A 17,761-nucleotide genomic window follows, 5' to 3' on the forward strand; every position below is an offset into this window, starting at 1 on the left:
AACTGTCAGACGAGTAAAGAGTGGTACTGGGGGAGAGGCCTCATGAGAATGATTTGTGTGGGGTGGCCAACTACTTCTGAATCATCACTTGCTGGGAAATGTGATTATCTAGGTCTCTCTCAGCATATAATAAGACTTATCTTTAACATGAGTCACAGTTGTGTGGACATATAACTGCTCAAACCATAAACTTCCTTTTTTGTCTTTGTTTATAGTATGTGCCTATAACAGTGGTGTGTTTTTACTCCTAACATGAGATAATCTATTGTCTCATAATCTTGCAGGTTAATAGTTATTGGCAATGTGCTTTTCTTTTTGGCAAGTAACTTGGAGTGCTAATTTCAATACTTCCTACTCTGGGCCTCAGAAAGTATGAGTTCCAAATTCATTTTTTTGTTTAGTCTATAGAAAACTTTTAGAAACATGAATTTGGAATGTTTCTTTTAATAGAGAAAAATATCCCCTTGCTTGATTTATTGATGCCTCCCAACAGTTTTTCTCCACTTGTATATTCTTAGCTCAGTCCCCTCCTCCTTTCACATTCAACTAGTATTGAGAGAGAAATAAAGGAAATTTACTGACTCTTGTCAGTGTTCTCCTTTTAGAGCCAGATTATTGTCTAATCTAAGAAAAAGCCCGGGTGGTTGTCTTTACTACAGCATAACCAGTACTTCCAAGGATTGTTTAAAAGGGGCAAAAATTTTCCCAGAAACTAAATCTATTTGAAAAAATATTTGCTGGCATTCTTAGTGTTTGTTTTTTCATATATCTGTCAGATAATGGGGATATTAAACATCTGTCTACCAAACACTGCAACTTAGAAGACATGCAAATTAGTACTTTTTTTTTTTAACATCATGCATTTCTAAGTGCAACTGCATATAATTTTTTGAAAAGTCTGTTTTATTTTACTTGAAAATTTATTTGAAAAATGTAAAGCTGTAAAATCACCATGTAGAAAGTGAAAATCTCCTCTTCACTTGCTTACATCTATTCTCACCTGTAACTTACGCCAACATTTGGATATGATTGCTTCTTGGCATTTATATGGACACATTTATGAATTATACATGACTTGAGAAAAAAAGAAGACAGAACAGAAGTATTACCTGTGGATGGTGTCTAGGTTCTTTGCGTTTTAAACGAACAACTGGACAAAACGCACAAACAAAGCAAGGAAAGAATTAAGCAACAAAAGCAGAGATTTATTGAGAATGAAAGTACGCTCCACAGTGTGGGAGCGAGTCTGAGCAGCGCTCAGGGGGCCTGGATACAGAATCTTCTGGGATCCAGCTACCCTCTAGAGGTTTCCCATTGGCCACTTGGTGTTCACCCCATGTAAATGAAATGGTGGCCCCGCAGTCAGTCTGATCGGTTGTGGAAAGCAACCAATCAGAGGCTGACGTGCAGTTACAAAGGTCACACTCCTATGCAAACATCTGATTGGTTGTGGAAAGCTGAAGTGAACTTACAAAGTTACATGCTTATACAAATGTCTGACTGGTTGCAGAAAGCAACAATCAGAGGTACTTTCAATTTCCCATCTGTGCTGCAGAAAATATGGGGGTTTGCAAAGGGAGTAACCTCTGGTCCTTTTTTTACTTAGGCTGGAAAGTTGTTTTTTTTTTTTTTTTCCGATTTAGTTCTAGAGAAGTCAGGGTGAATTGGCCTTAGGTTCCCTGCCTCCAGGCCCTATTCTCCTGCCTCAGAAACATAGTTTGTATAAACTGATTATGACTTTTTCTAACAATATCCACCTTAGCTCTGTGATTTACCTTTAGAGATGCCCTCTGAGCAACCAAGTTACAGTGTATTGCTTCTGTAGATCTTTAGTTAGTTAACATTGTCGTATACAAGTGGGTTGGACTAGTTAAGGTGAGTGATTGAAATAATATATCAGAGGTTAGCAGTAATGTAGTAGCTATTTTTAGAGAAAGTATTAGAAGATGACTCTTACCAACATCAGTATGATAAGTATCTTTTTATTCCCAACCATGGAATGTTTGCAACATCAGTTTTTTTCTGTTGCATTATTATCTGTGTATTAGAATTGAAACTAAAAACTAGTTTTTGAACTGGTGAGCTAACTTGTGAGATAACCCAGTGTGTTCAGGAAATGTAGTTTTTTTTAATTTTAATTTTAATTTTAATTTTTTTTTGATAACAGGGTCTCACACTGTATCAACCAGGCTGGAGTGTCGTGGTATAGTCAGAGCTCACTGCAGCTTCAAACTGTTGGGCTCAAGCTATCCTCCTGCCTCAGCCTCCCCAGTAGTTGCGACTATAGGCATATACGACCAAGTCTGGCTAATTTTTAAATTTTTTAGAGAGACAAGGTCTCCCTGTGTTGGCCAGGCTGGTCTCGAACTCCTGGTCTCAAGCCACCTTGACCTCCCAAAGTGCTGGGATTACGGGTGTGAGCCACGGCGCCCAGCCAGAAAAATTTTAAGTCCTCAAGTATTTGGTGGTTTTTGCCATAAGCAGTTTAGATTTGAAATACTGCACTGTTGCTTACCAGCCACATGATGTGAACACAGTATCTCACCTCTCCAAGCTTATGGCTTTCTCATCACTATAACATTTAATGTTTTTGTTTTAAGAATTTGAGATAACATGTATGAAGTAATTGGCTATGTCAATATTATGAAGAAGAAATATTACTTAAACTAAAATCCGAAGCCAGGAAGAGAAGTCTGATTTTGGGTAAGAGCGTTGTAACATCCATAGCAAACACATTAATGACTAAAATCAAATGACAGATTTTCTTTTGAGTCTAAATTATGGTTTATGAAAAATTTCTCTGTAGATAGATATCTAGTATGACAGTTACCTTTCATTTTCTAAATTTGAGAAGTGCAAATTCATGCTAAGGGTAGCCTTATAATCCCTTTCAAAAATAGGTAGTATCAATCTGTAAGCTAATATTTTTAAGATATTTAGTAGCATTATCTTTTTTCTGCAAAAGAAATTGAGATTTTAATGCTGTTATAGAAATCCTAAGTTTGAGCTTTAAAATTGCAAATAATAAATATGAAAGTAAACATAATAGAAGAAATGACTCATTTTCTTATTACTATGACTTTTGCACATTTAGTTATTTAATCATTCAAGTGATAGGAATATTCTTTGGACCAGAAACTCTTAAGTTCTGCATTCTACCATGATTAGATTGCCTGTCTTATAATGAATAACAAACATGGTTTTGTGAAAAGTTACTCTATAATGAAAAACCTAAATATGCCACCAATAAAGGCAGTACTAGGTTTAAAGCTACTCTGTGGGTGGGAGTTAAATTTCCCATCCTTAAAGTGACATTTTCTTTCTTTTAATTTTTTTAATGGCTCTGGTATGTCAGAATTACAAATTGATTTTTTTAAATTCTAAATCAACTGTGGAGTGAGGATTGGAACCCAAATTTCCAGTCATGTGATACCATATACAATAGGGTCAAAATTTTATTCTGAACAGCATGTTTATCAGACTTTTTTTTTTTTTTTTTTTTGAGGTGAGATCTCACTGGAGTGCAGTGACATGATCTCAGCTCACTGCAGCCTCCTCCTGGGCTCAAGCAATCCTACCACCTCAGCCTCCTAAGTAGCTGGGACTACAGGTGTGCACTACCACGCCTGGCTAATTTTTCTATTTTTGATAGAGACAGGGTTTTGCCATGTTGCCCAGGCTGGTCTCGAAGTCCTGGCCTCAGGTGATCTGCCCACCTTTGCCTCCCAAAGTTCTGTGATTACAGGTGTGATTATGAGCATTTTATATTCATAAAAATGTATTTCTTGTTAGTCTAATGCATTAGGAGACTAAAGGCTAACCCAAAGGCAAGGAAGCATTCAGAAGAGACTCTGAAATAATCATAAAGTCATTCTGAATATAAAATGGCTTCCCACAATACTAAAAATATGCTGACTATGCATTCAGCTGCCAAAAAATGAGAGAGCTCATTAACTTTTGGATGGACAGCACTAAAGTAAATATTTCTATGTTTAAATATAAATGTAATTTCTTTTCTATATAAATTACGTCTGTTTAACTGGTTTTCTGGCATTTTTTTTCTCTCTCTCAACCTCCATAATTGACAATTTTTCCCTTCTCAGTGTGTGTTTTATGTTTGAGGAGACTTCTGCATGTGAGTTTAAGATTTACCAGGTAACTTCTGGGTATCATCTCGTTGTTCTCACAGACCGTTGCAAAACCTTCCTTCTCACTTCCTCCCTTCTGATGAGATTGAGGTTTTAAAAATTCCTAGGATTAACAGTGTTTGGGGGCTGAGTTTGCTGGGTTTGACACGGTTGCATTTTAGATATCTAGACAAACATGTCAAGTGGTGACCAGGACTTTGTTGGGGCCAGAATGAATTTACAAGCTGGTGTTTTCTAGGATATTTGTATTGATTTTTCTCTAGCAGCTAATCAATCAGTTTCAGTTGTGTAAGTGATGGAGCAAACCTTTTTAAACGTGCAGGGTGAGTGGTGTGGAAACAACACCTTTCACCGCGCTGTCTCTGGAATCAAAATGTAGAGATGATGGATGAGCTGCTTTTATAGCTATCGTGTGCTTTTCTAGATCTCATTTGTGTGTTACTACTTTTTGGCTCCCTCATAAATCTGAAAAGCCCCTGCAAGATAAGTGGCGTCAACTGGTTATGGAAAGGTAAAATAAATTAGGATGAAATATTCAGAATAGGAAGAAAATTTCTTGATGCCTAGTGATTTCGGTATTATTGTTGGAATTTAAAAAAATGGATTCTGTATTTCAAGACTTGCAAAGATACTACCTAGTATGTATAAGATTAATTATGAAATGCAGCTGTAGTACATTGCTTCCTACTTTTTTAGATAGGAAAGAATATGAACAATATTTGATTTTCTGTGTATAAGCTTAAAATTGTTCAGTTGTACACTTTAAATCAAGTACCATTTGACTGTAATGATGATTATTATACATTGATTTCTACCCAAGATTAAGACGGGGCCAATAATTGCATTCTGTTTATATAGCAGTTAAATTAAATGTCTCTTTAATTCCTTTATCTTTTCATATGTGCTGTATTCAATTGAGAAATGCATATTATCTGTAGGATTAATGATGCAATTTACATATCAACTTCCAAAAAGGATTTTAGGCAGCTTACATTAAATGATTGTATGTAAAAGACCATGGAAATAAGAGCCATGTTAAATGCTGTATTGTGTTCTGAAAGAGGGAAGATGATTTTACAACTGATGAGTCCTGGCTCCTCAGAAGAATAGCGAAATAGAGTGATTTATATAATCTGATAGGAGTATGTAAAAGAAAGTATATACTTTACCAAGAGAAGTCTACATGTTTCCAGGCACTAAACACGAAGAATTATTTTCATGCATTCTTTCCTAGGAGACACTGAATAATATAGTAGAAATGTTTCTGACTAAAGATAGATAGAAATTGAAGATACATTCTCTACTTAGCTTTTTCTTCTGTTGATTCTTGCAAAACCCAAAAATATAATATTAAAATGTAACCTTTAAAAGACATTTTTTGGGAGAACTAAATAAATGTAATGTACATAATGAACGTGACTTGATCGTGAACACAGTGCCTAAATAGCTGTTTATCAGATACTCAGTTTAAATAAGCTAAGATTAATTGCTGTGACTTCAGGGACTGTTAGCTAAGACTCTCAGTGGCAAAAACAGAGTATAATTTATGTGACCTTTGCCTATTCAGGTCTCTGAGTTTCTGTCAGTGGTGGTTAAACTTTTCTTAGCAACAAAGGGAACCCTTTTTACAAAGGAAACTTGAAAAAGTAGAGGCAGACCACCGTGGTTGAAGTAGAAGTGGGGCCCTGTTTGATGAGGCCTTTCCTCAGAACTTTGAGGATTCAGCCAGAATCTGCTGGTTTAGATTAGTGTTTCTAATTTTTAAAGGTATTGCTGAACACTGCAATCCAGGAGTGGTGAAGGTTTCCTTCAAGGACAAATAGTAAATATTTTAGGCTTTGTGAGCCATAAGGTCTCTGTTGCAACTATTTTGTTCTGTCCTTGTAGCATGAAAGCAGCCACAGAAAATATACAAATGAATGGATATGGCTGTGCTCCATTAAAACTGTAAGATAGGCCAGTCGTGGCTCATGCCTGTAATCCCAGCACTTTGAGAGGGTCTCGGCAGGCAGATCACTTGAGTTCAGGAGTTCGAGACCAGGCTGCCAAACAGGATGAAACCCCTTCTCTACTAAAAATACAAAAATTAGCTAGGCATGGTGGCCCACGCCTGTAACCCCAGCTACTTGGGAGGCTGAGGCAGAAGAATCACTTGAACCCAGAAGGTGGAGGTTGCAGTGAGCCAAGATCGTGCCACTGCACTCCAGCCTGGGCGACAGAGGGGACTTTGTCTCAAAAATAAATAAATAAATAAAAAACCCTGTGTGATGGGGTTATTGATGAAGGGGTTTCGTGGTCAATTTTGAAGGAAGTTAATTTAAACAAATTAATCAAGATTCATCGTGGCAGAACTTCTGGTTCTTTGTCTAATATGTTAATACATATTGTCAATCCATAAAAGAAGGATTTAGCCTTTAAGAACTAATATAGATGTAGACTAGATTAGTGTTCTCAATCTGGCTGTTTAACTCACTTCGCAGTCTTATAAAACCAAAACCAAATGTGTCTGCATCATAACCCTAACAATTGCATCACAATTTCCATGGATGAGGGCTTTGCGTTTTCTAAAACACAGGTGACTCCAGTGATAGTCAGAGGTGAGAACTACAATTAAGAACCACTATTCTAGAAAATTTTTTGGTTGAAGCTGTAAAATGAGCTGTCCCTCTCAATTCTAGTGAGAAGGATTTTGAGGAGAAACCCTGGTTGATTAGTAAATAATCGCCAAATAGGGAAGGTGGAGGGGCAACACAATTGTTGTTAATTTGCTAATATGCCCTAGATAGTGAATGGATGGTTTCAAAGTCCAAAGGTACTTATTTAAGTTAAAAGGCTCAGCTATTTCTGTTATCAACCAAGGCATCACAAAAGGGTGACTGACATTTGTGGAGCACTTACTGTGCATATGTAGGAATTAGGATGAAAACCACATGGTCCCTGTCTTTAAGGATCCCCTCCTAGTTTAAGAGAGAGAGTAGCTTGTTGGACTAATGAAAATTGAAGTATGCAAAAACAGACACCACATTTGGGATAACAGAAGTCATTCTTACAAATCAGCCAGGTTTCTTCCTCAGAATCCCTCTCACTAAGTTCTTGTTAGCCACTGCCATTGATTATGCTGAGTATTCGGGATGAAATCTACTTGCTGTTCTGAGTCCCGAGGCTTCTGTGATGCCGAAGTCTCTGAAAGAAAGAAACCAAAGGGTGACTCTTTAACTAAGGTAACTGTTGGAACTATGTAGCTGTTATTTTTCCATTCATTCAACAAATATTTATTGAGCATTCATTAGAAGCAGTTCTTATTTCTGCTAATAGGCCCATGCTTTAGAAAAGGTATGATAACAGTGTATTATTACAATCAATAGTTGATTACTTCTGCCAATGAGGAGGACAGAAGGAGAGGTTTGCTGATAATGGAGCAAACAGCTTATCCTTGCCATGGGAAACAAGGATGTGATCCCAAGGTTGTTACATTTTTTTTCATAATTCCGAGTTTTCATAGTTCAGAGTATATATAATCCAAAGTACAGAAAATCTGCTGCTTCTGGAAATACCTTTTTAAATCTATCCTTATGAAAATCATAGTGCAGTCATCCCTCACTGCTATTGGTGAGTTTTATTTACTTTTTACTCTTTTGTGCTCTATAAAACAATTTACATACATACAGCTAAGTATAAAAGTTATTTAAAGTAATGAGATTCTGGGAAAACAGATAAGAATAGAAAGTTTGGAACTTGGTGGAAAATGGAACACTGGAAAGTTGGCCATAATCACACATGTGGTATTTCAAATCAAGCAACAGTTTTGACTCTTAGTTTCTTGAACACTTACTGTCTTTAAAGAAAAGTAATACCAGCTTGGCATTAGGTTCAAAAGAGTTTTCACGTAGAGAGTGGTGAGGGATAGAGTAGATCCCAGCAGCATCCCTTTAACACTCACTCACATACTGTGTTTCTGAAAATTACATATTTTGGTGTTTCTTGTTAGAACTTGCAGACATGCCGGCTGGGCGTGTGGCTCATGCCTGTAATCCCCAGCACTTTGGGAGGCCGAGGCGGGTGGGTCATCTGGGGTCAGGAGTTCTAAACCAGCCTCACCAACATGATGAAAACCCATCTCTACTAAAAATACAAAAAATAGCTAGGCATGGTGGTGCACGCCTGTGTAATCCCAGCTACTTGGGAGGCTGAGGCAGGAGAATCGCTTGAATCCAGGAGGTGGAGGTTGCAGGGAGCCAAGACAGCACCACTGCACTCCAGCTTGGGCAACAGAGTGAGACTCCGTCTCAAAAAAAAAAAGAACTTGCACACATGTTTTGAAAAGCATAACACCCTGAAGGGATTTCTTGGGTGCTAAGACAGTACAAAGTATGCTACTCACTGATAATCCGGTTCACTTCCAGATTCCACAGCCATTGGGTGCTGTAAAGGACTCCTGTTATAGAGGCTAATAGCTTAGGGGTTTGTACACCGTAGGTCATTTTGTGAGGTGGTATAGCTAGGTCCAGGAAGAAAACATTAGAATTTGTATTTATTTGTGTTTTCTCATTCTTTAAATTTTTCTTTTTTTGTGTGTATGTTTCATATTGTATTTGTTACTACAGTAGTACATGAATATAATTAACAAGTATACATCTATGGGAATACTTTTAAAAAACTTTTTAGCTGATTCAGAAAGTGATATGTGGAGACCACTGATTTAAAGGAACAAATAGCCTGCCCATTTTCCACTATAAACATAATTCTTTCAGCCAGACGTTTGGTTTGAATAGGGCAACAGACTTCTGTGTTCTCTATCAAGATCCTGAGGTGCCCATATTCTGCTCTGATTGAGTGCAAATCCACCTGCTTTTGAGATCAAATAAGCAAATAATGAAGTGTATGCCCTTTGGAGGAAAACTGCTGTATTTAATGAAGACTCTTGCCTGCGTCTGGGGACAGCCATGCGTCTCTGCTCAGAGGTGGAGAGATACGCTGCTCGCTCAGGAGCACGTGTTTCCCATTTCTTCATCTGTGTTTTAGGACACGGGAAGACTGAACCAAGAGGGGACTGGGGTCAGGCACATGTGGCAGTGTGAATATGGGTTTAGTAGGTGCGCAATAAATGTTGAATGAGTGGTTAATCTAGAATTGATTATGCCTGATGAAATTCCATGTATGACTTGAAACCCATAATGAAAAAGTATGGAAAAACCATATTTTTTAAGTGGGCAAGAGATATTGCTTAGTTTCAGCTGCTCTTCCAGCACAATTGAATGCTGTGTCTTATGACATGGGCTTGATTTTACAACACCAGATATTTAGAGTTGGTGGCTTTCCAAGATTTACAACGGAGAAATAACTGACTTTGCAAAATCATCTGATAGTTAACGGGTATCTAACATTTTACCAAAAGGGTATGTCCACCTAGTTCCACACTTACAGTTATAAGTAATATATATTTGCTTTGATACCTTTACTAAACAGAATTCTACAAATGATTCTTGTGACCAGGAACAAGAGTTAACTAAGTGTTTGCTTTTACCATTTGAACTGAAGCTGATCTGTCTCTGGGATGATGTTGGAGAACTTTAAAGGCTGCAAGTTGGTTTTGGAAGATTGTTTAATGGAATTTTAATAGCCTTGGAAAGATGCGAAAGTGATACTGCTACCTGGTGGTTTGTAAACCCGACCTTTGTGAGATGTTTTCTGGGCAAAAGTACTACTTTGTGATGCCAGCAGCCTTTATTGATTCCGCAGAGTCTGCAGTTTTCTAACACTGGCTGTCAATTCATTCCAGTTGAAAAATTATTAAATTCCTTCTCCTGCTTGTGTGGATATTAAACCGCAGTAAACATACTTGCACAATATCAGGTAGGGCGAGCAAAATTTTCTGCCTGGAAAAATAAATGTTTGTTAGTGGGACCTTGGCTCTTCTGCAGAGGTTATACATTTCTGTATTTCTTTTTATTTGTTGTTCTCAGTCATGCTTTTTATTTCTCTTGGTGAGTTCCCACACATTTCTTGTTATTTGTAATATAAGAAAGAGAAGTTTGATTTAGATGGCTGACTTTTAAAAATATGTCCTCTTAGTAAATCATTTCTTATAGTGTGAACAAGAGTGAACCCTGGGTGGTAAGAGTTTTTAACCTGTGACAATATAATCGGGTAAGAATGAGAAAGAATTGATGAAACAATGAGTGGATAAGGAATGAATGATTATGTGATCATACACTCCACATAGATCTTTCTGAGTTGTTGAATTTTAGTTAAGAAAGAGGAACGATGATGAGATAGTCATCATTTATAAAAGTAGATTTTAAACACCTCCATCTTTGAGAATAACCTCTGGACCTTGCAGTTATTGAGGTCATTGGCAATTATTGAGGTATATGTTTGAAATGCAAATATCTGGCCACATTCCCAATTCAGTAGCCTTGCCATAGGCCCAGGAATTTGCATTTTTCAAAACAACCATTCCAAATGTTTGGGGGGCAGATAATACAAAGACCACTTCTAGAAACATTTGTCTAGAGAACTTTCTTGATTACATATACCAAGACATTTGATCAAAGTATGAAAGAGGATTGGGGAAGAAATGTACCATTTATGTGAGCTAATAAAAATCTGGGCCAGTTTTCTCTCTGTGATAGATATAGGGACCAACTCCATTCCTCTCACACCAGACCTTTCTTCACATTCTTTTTGGGGAAGTTCTTTTTTGAGGTGAAATCTCGCCCTGTCTCCCAGGCTGGAGTGCAGTGGCGTGATCTTGGCTCACCGCGACCTCTTCCTCCCGGGTTCAAGTGATTCTCCTGCCTCAGCTTCTTGAATAACTGGGATTACAGGCACATGCCACCACACTGGCTAATTTGTATATTTTTAGTAGAGATGGGGTTTTACCCTGTTGGCCAGGCTGGTCTCGAATTCCTGACCCCATGTGATCCACCCACATCGGCCTCCCAAAGTGCTGGGATTACAGGCATGAGCCACTGTGCCCAGCCTGTTCTGGGGAATTGTAAAATACAGATTTCCAGGCTCTACCTCAAAAGATTCTGATACTGAGCTAGGCTTACAAGCCTGGGAATGTTTACTTTTAAAGCTCTATAAGTTTGGGAATAACTAGCCTAGAATTTTTTCTGGGATTTAGCTCTTTTTATTCTTTTTTGACTTTTTTTTTTTTCTGTTTACATATCAGTATTTTGGTATGGGCATTTGGTATTTGAGTTGAGCCTTTCAAAGCAAAATATCACACTGTATATAATTAGAAGAAAAAAGGGACCTTGAACTTCCTTATCCATGTCTTAATAAAAGTGATACTCCTGTATTGTGAAAATAATTCTTCATTTTTTATCAGCATGAATGAAGTCATTAGCTTATTTGTTTTTATAGATATGTAGGAATAATATGTAAATTTGTGTAGTTTTGGAAGATAACTTTATTTCCTTGAGATAAGGTATATCTTTGTTTATTTCTCTTTATTTGAGAAGAAGTGCTAAATCTGAATTGTAGTAGAAATCTGCAGTTCTTCCAGTATGGAAAGTGCTTCATTTTGATACATTTATGTGATGGAGTGTTATAAAATTGCATGTAATAATTTTTACAAAGTTGATAATAACCCAGAAAATGTCTTATAATGTTGATTTTTTAAAATGCTGTAATATCATATGTACTGTATGATCACAATTACTTTTAAAAGGAAATAAAAATAAAAAAGAATTAAAAACAGATAAAAACGAGAAATTAAGCCAAAATGTTACTTTTCTTGGGGACAAAGAGTATATTAAACATTTTTGCTACTTTAATATTTTCTGTATTTTCCATAAGTACATATCACTGTAGTTAGACTACATAAAATAAAATTTATTTTTAAAGAATCGCATATTATCCATTTTTTAGTATCAAAAATTAAATCATATAAGTATATTTTTTAACGAGTCACTTTTTGTTACTTGACTAAGATATAGAAATAGAAATCTGACTATCTGAAACATTTGATAAACTAATATTTGTTTGTAGATTAACTTTGAAGCTCGTGGATTCTCTTTGATCATGTGATAACCTAATATTCTGAAAATTTTGTTTTAACGAATAAATGGTGTTCACTGCACTCCAGCCTGGGTGACAAAGTGAGATCCTGTCTCAGAAAAAATAAAAAACTTAAAAAAAAAAAGAAAAAATTGGTGTTATGAAGATCTGCTTCAGTAGAAATCTGGAAGCCACCTGGCTTTCCCTCTTCCATTTCCTGCCTGACTCTATGGTCTTAACTACAAATCTATGAATAAGTACAAGAACTGCAGTATAGGAGGAAGGCTTTGCGGTTCCCTTGCCCTTCATTTCCAGCCGAGGAACACGAAGCCTACAAAGAGGTGACTCCCCAAGCTTCTGTCACCCAATGCCAGTCTGTCACCACTACCCTGTGGCTTCTTTAGCTCTAATAGCTCTAACAGTGATAGCATTGATAGCATCTTTTTGGAAAGACAATTCAGAGAATATGGGAGGAAAAAAATGATGGTGAGTATGAGAGTTTACAGAAAGAGAAGTTTTGGGCTAGAAGATTAAGCCGTGGCTTCTTAGAAGAGAAAGAACTTGAGTAGGGCCAGGAGAAGTGTTCTGCCTTTGAAGAGGATGCAGTTCAACTTTTCATCAAGGTCCATGAGATCCCATGTGATCTGGCTGCACTTTCCGTTCCAAATTCATCCTGTTGCATTTTCTCTAACTTGCTATCATCCAACTGTTGTTTCTTGGTTCCTTGAATATAGCAATTTCCTTTTCCTTGAGTGGTTTTTTCCTGTGGTCTTTGCATGGCTGTCTTTTTCACATTAAGGTGTCCACTTAAATATTACCTCCTCGTAAGTCACTTCTTTGACCTCCTTTTTGAAGGGAACATTTTTTCTCTTATTCTCTATCATATCACTCTGTTTATTTGTTCCAAAGCACTTATCATAATTTTTTTTTCTTTTCTTTTGAGATGGAGTCTCGCTTTGTTGCCCAGGCGTAATCTCAGCTCACTGCAACCTCTGCCTCTCGGGTTCAAGCTGTTCTCCTGTCTCAGCCTACCAAGTAGCTGGGATTACAGGTGCCTGCCACCACGCCTGGCTAATTTTTGTATTTTTAGTAGTGACGGGGTTTCACCATGTTGGCCAGGCTGGTCTAAAACTCCTGACCTCAGGTGATCCGCCTGCCTCAGCCTCCCAAAGTGCTAGGATTACAGGCATGAGCCACTTCGCTTAGCCAAAGCATTTATCATAATCTGTACTTTGTATTCATTTATCTTTCTATTCATTTATTTATTGTCTGTTCTGAGAAGTATGTGAGAATACCTTTTTTATTCATCATTGCATTCCTAGAGCTTGGCATGGCATAGTGCATAGAGTAGGCCCATAATAAGTACTTGCTGGGCTGGGTGCAGTGACTCACGCCTGTAATCCCAGCACTTTGGGAGGCTAAGTGGGGCAGATCATGAGGTCAAGAGATCAAGACCATCGTGGCCAACATGGTGAAACCCCTTCTCTACTAAAAACACAAAAATTAGCTGGGTGTGGTGGCGTGCGCCTGTCATCCCAGCTACTTGGGAGGCTGAGGCAGGAGAATAGCTTGAACCCGGGAGGCGGAGGATGTGGGGAGCCGAGATCGCACCACTGCTCTCCAGCCTGGCAACAGAGTGAGACTGCATCTAAAAAAACAAAAAAAGCTTGATGAATGAATACATGAATAAAAATAATTTAAAAATTAATAGAATCCTATGGAATTTAGATCTGTTTAGAAACATTCTGCTTAGGGTGGTCTTTTTTTTTTTTTTTTTTTTTTTTTTTTTTTTTTTTTTTTTTTTTAGAGAAAAGCATAAATGTAAGTTATGTAAATGATTCTCTACAACCTCATCTTATTAGGAGGGTAAGAACTTTCCCTAAATATGTTTGCCAGTAGTGAAGTGACAGGCTTCAATGGTGGAGGTAGGAGTAGTAGCCATGTTTCATGAATTAGGCCTGATAGAGGATTTGCACATGGACCTGTGCACCTGGTATGTTGAATAATTAGACCTCAGAAATAACAGTGGATCCCAAAGTCCCAAAGCAGAAGGGTAGCCCAGAATGTCATTAAAACAAAGAGATCTGATTCAGAAATCAGGGCCAGAATATGAAACCATAAACGTAAGCATACGTAAACCTAAGCATGTGAAGATTAAATGAGAGAAGGTCCCGTCTGATTAACTGAATGGGTTCTGTTATCTGCCACTTGGAGTGCTGGACTTGACTCAGGGTTTAGAGGCCATGTGTGCCATGAGCAAAGCCCACTTTTGGCATAAAAATTATTTAAATATTTAATTTTAGTTGATTTTGTATGTTGCATTATTGCTTTTATATTTCATAAATATATTTTAAAATAATCTAAGATTTAACAAATCTGGAAAAGCAACAATTCCTGTTTTCTTCTCTCTATATAAAAAGTGGATAAACTTCAAAAATCCTTGGTAGACTATTACTTGGTACCTCCCAGGATTCATGTTCTATGTAGACAGAACTTTTCCATGACAGCTGGCTTGCGCATGTGTCTTGCTTTGGCCAGAAGTACATTAGAAAGCATGATGCAGGCAGAGGTTTGATAAGCACTTGTGTGCTGGGGCTTGTTCTTGTGGGATGTTGCTGGAGCCCTCAGCCACCATTGCAAGGAGATCTGTCTACCTTATTGGCAATATTATGTAGACAGAGAGATGCTTAGCCAGCCCACAGAAATTTTAGCTTCCCAGCTGTGACTCCAGACATGTGAATGGAGAAGTAATATTGAATGTTCCAGGCACCACATTGATCAAATGACCTGCCCACCTGATCCTATCCCAGATTGCAGAAGAATTATTTTAAGCCAGTAATTTTTTGTATGATGTGTTATGCAGCAAGACATATTTTGTTACTTTTTGACATGTATTTTAATAGTAAAATATCATAATACCTTTGTTACATTTAACTCATAAGATTAGTTAGATAAATTGAGCTATGTTTTCCATGAAACTCAATATGTGGTAATATCAGGATTATAGTTTTAACAATTACTGGCATATCACCAGGAACTGTTAAGCACAGAAAAGCTAAAAATCACACAGTGAGTGGCCAAGTGGCTTACAGTTTATAGCCTCGCATGTAAGTCTTTATATCATGGAGTAATAAGAGCAGTGATTCAGTTAAGCTTGTGATACTATGACATTTTGATTAAAAACAGAATATGTTCAATTCTGTTTCCATAGTTTCTAGCTCTGTGACCTTAAGAAAGTTACTTACTCTTACCCAACCTCAGTTTTCCCATTGTAAAAATAAGGATAAAGCATACTTACTAAATATCTGAAAATTAAAATAAGATAATACTAAGTCCGCAATACTTGGAAAATGCTTAATAAATGAATTCTTATTATTACTGTTCTTAATGATTAACAAGAGAGCAAGAAGGAGAAAGGAGGAACAGGAGAAAATAAGTCACCACCTAAGAAATGACTGTTGGCATTCTTTCTGCCTTGTCTTCTTTCCAACTTTTGTGTATGTGTGTGTGCATAGACCCACATACTCTCACATAGCTATGCCTGGGCTTCATTTGAGAAGAAACACTGAGGCCAGGCGAGGTGGCTCATGCCTGTAATCCCAGCACTTTGGGAGGCTGAGGCGGGTGGATCACCTGAGGTCAGGAGTTTGAGACCAACCTGACCAACGTGGAGAAACCCCATCTCTACTAAAAATACAAAAATTAGCTGAGCATGGTGGCAGGTGCCTGTAATCCTAGCTACTCAGGAGGCTGAGGCAGGAGAATCGCTTGAACCCGGGAGGTGGAGGTTGCGGTGAGCTGAGATTGCGCCATTGCACTCCAGCCTGGGCAACAAGAGCAAAACTTCATTTCAAAAAAAAAAAAGAAACACCGAACTATATGCATGTTTATAAAGTGCATACAGATCGCCTGGGAATTTTGTTAACACGCAAATTTTGTTTTGGTAGGTCCCGTATGGGGCGTGAGCATCTGCATTTTTAAGCTACCAGGTAATGCTGATACTGCTGTTGCGTGGGTCCCACTTAGTAGAATTGGCCTGTAGGATGACATGATGCTTGTGGCCCTTTGTATTTTGGTCTCAGTTCTCTTCAGCTATCATCTCTCTTTACCATACCACATAATTCGTTCTCCAATCACCATGTAATTTTTTCTTCGTACATCATCAACAGCCCTGACTACATTTAAACAAAGTGATTTGTTTAGATGTTTATATCCCCTACCTCCTCTTCAGTAAAGACCCCTTGGGTCATACTTATCTTTATATCACTATTAATGTTCAATAAATGTTTTTATGAATGAATGTATGCATGCATGCCTCTATGATTCTCAGAACTGTAAAATGGAAACTTCATTGCCTTACTGATTGGAAGCAGCGAACATTCTCAGAATGAGTGTTGTAAATGTCTGGCTCTGGATCCTTGATTTTAAAGGAATACTCAGCTAGCACCCATAATTGGTAATGAGAAAAATGGATTGTTCACAGATGTGAGGTAATTTAAGGAGGATAATATGGATTGGGCACAGTTAAGGCTATATATTTTTATGAATATTAATGTATACCCATACTGTAATATGTAAGCAAATAATGCCAAACTAGGTAATATTTGAAATGAAGGGAATCATTTATATACAAAATGTTGAAGAAAACTGGACTTAAAAAGAAAATACATTTCCTTTGAAAACTGGATTGTTTTTACATTTATATTTGTTCACTCTGGTTACATCTGTGCTTTTTCAGACTTGAAATAACTTATATGCAGTGGTCTGATCATCATTTATAGTCGTACTGACTTGGAGATGTAATTCACTTATGTAATTTGTTTTAGTAAAAGAAGGGGAGAGGTTAGGAGAAACTTGGCACTATGTTAACTGGAGAGTAAATTGAATAAAGATTTTAAAATAATTTCACTTACCGTATTAGCCCAGCATTTGAATGTTTTCAGCAATAATGTATCTGTAACTAAATTAATTCATAAGTATTGTAGTCACATGAAAAATATCACTTTCCTCATGAATTTTGAAAATCTGTTATGTTTTTACTACGTCAACTGACATTTTGCATTTTATTGTGTTTCTAGACTTAAAATGGTGACATTTAAAATAGCTTACTTTGAGTTAATACAAGCAAATTATTGAGTTTTTTCAAGCACATTAGCCAAGGTTAGTGTGCATGTTAATCCTAATTGTTATTACTATTATTTGTTTATTTAACAAACATTTGTCAAGTGCCTATTAAGTGGAGGGTTTCTGATCGTGAAATGATGTTTATGTTTTACATTTTCTATTATGAATTATGGAACATTAGAAGAAGCAATTTGTGATTTCTAACTGTGACTGATAGCAGGTTATGAAACAAATATATTTTTCTCTTCATAAAATATAAAATTGCTAAAAAATAAAGTGCTACTTAATGATGGCTGGCTTGTTCAGAATAAATAAAGAGCAAACTAAATGGAAACTTGGACCAATGTATTTTAGGTAAAATGGTATTTCTCAAATTGAGTATCAGCTATTTCTTGACATTTTATGATATAGTCAACCAGTCTATTGCTAAGTATTCTTCAACATGGATTTCAAAAATCAAAGCTATCATCCCTAAATAAGGA

At 37.0% G+C, this 17,761-nt stretch overlaps 1 protein-coding gene across 2 annotated transcripts in view; it reads left to right on the top strand.

Moving 5' to 3' along the window:
* CDKAL1 (CDK5 regulatory subunit associated protein 1 like 1) overlaps window positions 1–17,761 on the top strand; it is a 718,226-nt gene that overhangs the window by 329,793 nt on the left and 370,672 nt on the right. The window lies entirely within an intron of this gene.

This window comes from Rhinopithecus roxellana, chromosome 4 (assembly GCF_007565055.1).
Source record: "Rhinopithecus roxellana isolate Shanxi Qingling chromosome 4, ASM756505v1, whole genome shotgun sequence".
NCBI lineage: Eukaryota > Metazoa > Chordata > Mammalia > Primates > Cercopithecidae > Rhinopithecus > Rhinopithecus roxellana.